The sequence below is a fragment of the Trichechus manatus genome, unplaced genomic scaffold (genome assembly GCF_000243295.1).
Source record: "Trichechus manatus latirostris isolate Lorelei unplaced genomic scaffold, TriManLat1.0 scaffold00092, whole genome shotgun sequence".
In the NCBI taxonomy this organism is placed as follows: domain Eukaryota; kingdom Metazoa; phylum Chordata; class Mammalia; order Sirenia; family Trichechidae; genus Trichechus; species Trichechus manatus.
Window position 1 is genome coordinate 6,896,426 of NW_004444028.1, and position 6,617 is coordinate 6,903,042.

General features: G+C 48.1%; 1 pseudogene; it reads right to left on the minus strand.

Moving 5' to 3' along the window:
• Window positions 1–3,697: 3,697 nt before the first annotated feature.
• The window catches only part of LOC111821609 (5-hydroxytryptamine receptor 3C-like), a 7,165-nt pseudogene continuing 4,245 nt past the window's right edge, over window positions 3,698–6,617 (minus strand).

Sequence of the window (6,617 nt, forward strand, 5' to 3'; positions counted from 1 at the left end):
TTCCAACCCCACAACGCGTCAATACTCTCCCTTCTCGACCTTGGGTTCCCTATGACCAGCTTTCTTATCCCCTCCTGCCTCCTAGTCCTTGCGCCCGGGCTGGTGTCCCTTTTCATCTCGTTTTGTTTTATGGTCTTGTCTAATCTTTGGCTGAAGGGTGAACCTCAGGAGTGACTTCATTACTGAGCTAAAAGGGAGTCCAGGGGCCATACTCTCAGGGTTTCTCCAGTCTCTGTCAGACCAGTAAGTCTGGTCTTTTTTTGTGTGAGTTTGAATTTTGTTCTACATTTTTCTCCAGCTCTGTCTGGGACCCTCTATTGTGATCCCTGTCAGAGCAGTTGGTGGTGGTAGCCGGGCACCATCTAGTTGGGCTGGACTCAGTCTGGTGGAGGTTGTAGTACTTGTGGTCCATCAGTCATTTGGACAAATCTTTCCCTTGTGTCTTTGGTTTTCTTCATTCTCCCTTGCTCCAGACGGGGTGAGATCAGTGGAGTATCTTAGATGGCCGCTCACAGGCTTTCAAGACCCCATCATTTAAGTATGATGGTATGCTGTGTGTACAGCTCCACCTGCCAGCTGACCAGCAGGGGTTATCAGCTATCCAGCCCTGTGTCGACATCTTGTAGAGAGTGAAGCAGGGACACTGTCATCCACTGCACTCCTCCCACTCCACAGCCCCATGAGAAATAGGTGAAGGCTCAGAACGATTGTCTCAGGTAAAATGTCTGAACCTCCATGTCCTGTCAGGGAGCCCCGAGCTGGGCTGGGTGGGGAGGGTTTCCTATAGTTAGAGGTAGCGGAAGCTGACCTGAAGCTGGGGTGATGTCAAAATCGAGGAAGCTAGTGAGGCCAAGGGGAGTCATCAGATGGTGGAGGAGGTCCAGGGCAGACATTGAAGAAAGTTGAATGCAAGGAGCCGGGGTTCACATACCTGGGGAGATGGCAGTAGGGGAGCAGCAGAATGGAGATCTGTAAGAGGAGGGAAGTGATGGGCAGAGAGAATTTTGTGATGGGATTATTTCTTTTCTTGTTATTGCTTAGCAGCTTTGTGGAGATAACAATTTGTATACCATAAAGTTCACCCATTTAAAGTATACAACTCAGTGGCTTTTAATGTATTCACAGATAGGCGCAACCATCACCTCAGGCAATTTTAGAACATTTTCATCAACCTAAAAAGAACTCTCTTGTACCCTTAGCTATCACTCCCCTATGCCCCTACCCCTTCAGCCCTAAGCAACCACTAATGTACTTCGTCTCTGTAGATTTCCCTATTCGGGACTTGCGTATGGATGGAGTCATATAGTGAGTGGTCTTTGGAGACTGGCACCTTTCCCGCAGCTTGACGTTTTCAAGGTTCACCCAGGCTGTAGCATGTCGCAGGACTCCATTCCTTTTTACGGCTGACCGTTCATCCGTTGGTGAACATTTGGGTTGTTCCTGCTTTTGGGCTATTAGGAAGAGTGCTGCCATGAGCATTTATGTGCAAGTTTTTATGTGGACACATGCTTGCATATCCCTCGGGTATGTGCCTAGGAATGGAATTGCTGGATCCTACGGTAACTCTGTTTAATCTTTTGAGGGGCTGCCAAATTGTTTTCCAAAGTGGCTGCACCATTTTATATTCTGTGGTGGGGTTATTTCTGGGAAACGAGTGTAAGAGATTGTCTGGACACTGCCACCTGAACACCACGAGGCCGCGTGTGTTGTGAGTCTGCCTAGATACACCATCTCAACTGGCGGTGCACGAACACCTGCGTCCCCGCGTCCCCTGACGCTGAGTCTGCTGTGGCTCTGCCGCCACGTCCTTCACCCCAGAGGTCTGTTGTGACCAGTCAATCTCTGCAAGCCTCACACTCCTCCATTTGTTCACATACTAGTCATCCTTCAAAGCCCAAGCCAAACACTGCCTCCTCCTCCGCATGAAACTCTCCTACCATCCATGGTTCCAACTCTGGCTGCATATCAGAATCTCATGAGGAGCTTTCAAATATACCAAAGCTGCGGCCCACACCAAAGATTCCAATTTAATTGGAGTGAGGCCTGGGCATTAGTATTATTTTAGAAGCTCCTCCAATGATTCTAATAATGAGCAGCCAGGATTGAGAACCATTGCTCCAGCTAGAAGCAGCCTTTGCTCCATGAATTTTATTGCAGTTTCTCTTTTATGGCATTCAATAAAACTTTAAAAGCATGGTTCTATGTTTGACTGAAATTATTTAATAAACATATTTTATTTCTCCAGCCGGGCTATGAGCTCTTGTAGCTTGTGTAGTATTCATCCTCAAGTCTGCCACAGGGCTCAGCCAGTGTCGTTTGCACGTGCTATCTATCACCTGCGCTCAGCAGGCATTGATATTTAAATGAATACCTGAAAAAAGAACTAAAAAGAGCAAGAGCCCTATGACCTCAGGCAAGTCACCTAACCACTGAGCCTCTTGTGAAAGGCTGTTTCACAACAGACTCCACCTTCCCAGTGGGTTGGGGAATAACCATCAGGGCCAGCCCTGCGGGAAGTTATAATGAGCCCGTTCCAGTCCACCCTACCTAAATTTGCAAGCCCCTCTCCCCCTTCCCTATTCCCCTCTTCCTCCACTTTGAATTTTCTCCTTGGTACTTAGCACACACTGTGTTCCCGGGTGGTGCAAATTCAAGAGTTACCTTGAATGGGGCACCAAAAGGTTGGTGGTTCAAACCCACTCAGAGGTATCTCAGAAGAAAGGCCTGGTGATCTGCTTCTGAAAGGTCATAGCCTTGAAAACCCTATGGAGCAGTTCTACTTTGCACAAGTGGGGTCACCAAGAGTTGGAATTGATACCACGGCAACAGTTTTGTTAATGTTTTATTTACTTGTCTTCCTTATTGTCAGTCTCTCCACCCCTATTAGAATATAAGCTTCTGGAGGGTTGAGATTCTTGTCGGTTTGGTTCACAGCTATATCCTCAGCTCCCAGAAGAGTGCCTAGCACAGGTAGGTGCTCAATAAATATTTGTCAAAAGAATAAATAAATATGTTAAAAAACCCAGTGTCCTTGAGTCGTTTCTGCCTCCTAGGGACCCTATAGGGCAGAGTAGATCTGCCCCCTAGGGTTTCCAAGGAGCAGCTGGTAAATTTGAACCACTGACCTTTTGGTTAGCACCCAAACACTTAACCACTGCTTTACCAGGGCCCCAAATAAATGTGTAAGCCTATTAAAAAAGAAAAGGTTTATTTCCTTCCCTCTACACCAGTAATGGAAATCCGGGTGGTATAGTGGTTAAGTGCTACGGCTGCTAACCAAAAGGTTGGCAGTTTGAATCCACCAGGCACTCCTAGGAAACTCTATGCGGCAGTTCTATTCTGTCCTTTAGGGTCGTTATGAGTAGGAATTGACTCGAAGGCAACAGGTTTTTTTTTTTTTTTACACAAGTAATATCAAGAGTTACTTTTGGGTTAATGTTTGTAATAATTTATTATAAAGTCTTCCTTTTCCAGTAAAAAATTATATTTCTAAGGTAAACATGTATATTCTAAATTCATTTTAGAAATATAGTCTCATTTCTAGGACAGTTGGTAGTGGTTCTATTGAGCACAGGGAGAGCTGGAGCAGGGTCATGGGTGTGTCTGGGGCTGTGCATGCACGTTGGCACAAAGGGCTGGGGTCAGGGTAGTCAACTGAGGCCAAGAAAAACTGAAGTCCAGGGGTGCTCTTGCACAATTAGAACTCATAGGTGTTCCAGAGGATGATGACCGTGATGATGGACGAGGCCAGGAAGAGCTGGTAGAGGCAGAAGAGCAGGGTCCCCATCATGTGGCTGAAATGCATCCACAGGTCAACTAACTGGGCCCTTGTCAATCCTGAGCCCCCCATGAGCTCTGTCTCTTTGGGTCCCAGCTTATTCCCTACCAATTCCCCTGACTCCTTCAGACCTGTGGAGACGGCAGAGACTTAGCCATGAAGTGGCAAGGAGAGAGGACAGGTGAAGTGGGGGTTTGGGGAATTGGGCCAGGTACAAAGAGGGAGTGTGGGCAGTGCCAACTTCCTTTACCGCAGGTAGGTGAAGGTGAGGCCCTGTCCCATGTTCTCTTTCCAAAGCTCAGTGAGGCAGCACTTCCTGGGGCTGGTGCAGTGCAGCAGAAGGGAATGGAGCCACTGAGGCAAGGGTGGGGGCTGGGTGGTGGCCACATGCAGCAGGTAGGTGATGAAGATCGTCTCCAGCAGGCTGACCACCATCAGGGGCAGACACAGGGAAAAGTAGACACGTAGGGTGAGGATAAGGCACACACTGAGTTAGGCGGGTCCAGAGGCACCACTGAGCCCCACTTTTTTCTCTTACACACAGCAAACACTTTCTAAGGATGCCTTCTTCTCCCTTCTGCCTCAGCTGCCTTGCCAGTTCCCCTGCCCACCTGCCTCCTTTTTTTTTTTTATTTTCCAACAGTGGGAGGGGGCATACTGATGAATAGGGTGCCACTAGCAGGGACTAGTTTATCCATCATGAGCAGGAAGATGTTGTAGCCTAGCAGAGGAGTTATCTTGAATGGGGCCCGATTCTCTCTCTCTGCCAGCAGGTAGAAGCTGAGGGCATGGATGGCTATCAGAAAGCCACTGGGCACCAGAAGGTTTATGACACAGAGGATGGGCCTGCGCCTGATGGCCACCTGGTGAGGAGAGCAGAGAACCAGGTGAAGCTAGGCCTGAAGGGAGACTGAGGGATGGTTCTGGTCCCTCCTTCCTGGGTGTCCTCACTCCACCAGGGGTTCTTTCCAGGGCTGGATGAGGAGCGGCCTTCATACGACTAACAAGACTCACCCATACCCACCAAAGAAAACCTAGAACCTAGGCCAAAGCTAGCAGGCCCAGAAAGGGGAGGATAGTTTGGGGGACTCAGGAGAGAGGAAGGCTCTCAGGGCTATGGTACCCACGGTCTTTCTAGCCTTGGGACAAGAAGCCAGAGGCTGTGGTCTGGGACTCAGGGGGGTCCAGAGAGAGAGGTGTGTGTGGGGCATATGGTAATGCAAGAACCTCTGGGCTCACATAGAACATGATCTGGTCAAAAAGGCTGGAGCCCACGGACATCTTCGGGGTGGCCTTGTTGATGCCCAGTGAGCACCCACTCCCCTTTGTGTGCAGATAATGTCACATGAAGTGTCTGCTATCTCATACACTTCCTTGTCCATGCCTAGCAACATGTTGTCCACTGCAGGGGAGACAGATGTTCATTTAACACATATTATCCACTGCAGGGGAGACAGATGTTCATTCAACACGTCGTCCATTGCAGGAGTAACGGATGTTTATTCAACACATGTTGTCCACTGCATGGGAGACAGACATTCATGAAACACATGTTGTCCACTGCAGGGGAGACACACATTCATTCAACACATATTGTCCACTACAGGGGAGACAGACATTCATTCAGCACACGTTGTCCACTGCAGGGGAGACAGACATGCATTCAACACATGTTGTCCACTGCAGGAGTGACAGACGTTCATTCAATATGTGTTGTCCACTGCAGGGGTGACACGCATTCATTCAACACACATCCACTGAACGCTTACTCTGTGCAGGACTTAGGACAACGGATTAGAAAGCTACTTTTTCCAAATTGCCCAATAAAATGATTTCCTTGCTACTCAGTTCCCTCCTTTTTTATTCTGGGCTTCCTCAGAAAGCGTTACTCCCTACTCAGCTCAGCTCCCCCTTCCCACCATCCACATATTCCAGTGAACAAATACTTCACTGTCCATTTTTATGTATTTTAAAAAAATGGCTTTGCCTATGTATGCTTTTTTGCTGCCCCACTGGTTGATCTCATTTGCCCCATCGCAAAACTCCGTTGCAACTCACCTGCGTAGAGGAAAGAGCTAAAGGTAAGTGTGCAGTTCTGCTGATCAAAGGGGAAGTAGAAGATGTCCAGTCTACAGATGCTGGTCACCTGCATTGGTTTGTTATATCTGACACGACTGTCATTGGTTACATACACAGAGAGACCTTCCAGGGTATGATCCACATCCACGCTAAGTGGCAGAAGGGGAGGGAGGCAAGTACTCTGGGTTTCACATCAGTTTAGGTTTTTCTCTTAAGTTCAAGGCTTTCCAATTTTGCTCATGACGGCGACTCCGCCATCTTTTCTGCCCACCATTTCCCGTCTCTACGGGAGACATTGGCCAGCTGTGATCTTGCTCCTCTCTGGAGTAAGTGTTTAGTGACGCCACAGGATGGGTTTGCCCTGCACTGCCCCTGGCCTGTGCTTTGCAGACGGAGTCTCCCTCCAGCTTTCCCCAGCCCTGATCCCCACAATTCCACCATGATGATGTTTGAGAGCCACAGGTTCTCAGTTGTCACAGTGAATTTACTGATGTCACCTCATTCCTCTGGGTCCCAGCTGATGAATGGGTTACCCCAGATCTAGAGCACAGGGCAGGGAGGGATGAGTGATGGCTGAAACCTGGAGCTAGTTTGGGTGAGCATCTCCTGCCCTTCCATTCCCTTACAAATATTTATGTATGTATGCGTTTTTAATAAATGTATATACTATGCATATATGACAAAACTTAAACCATTCCAGAAAAGTATAGTATAAAAAGTAATATTCTTCCTCCACAATCCACTCCAACTTAAAAAACCC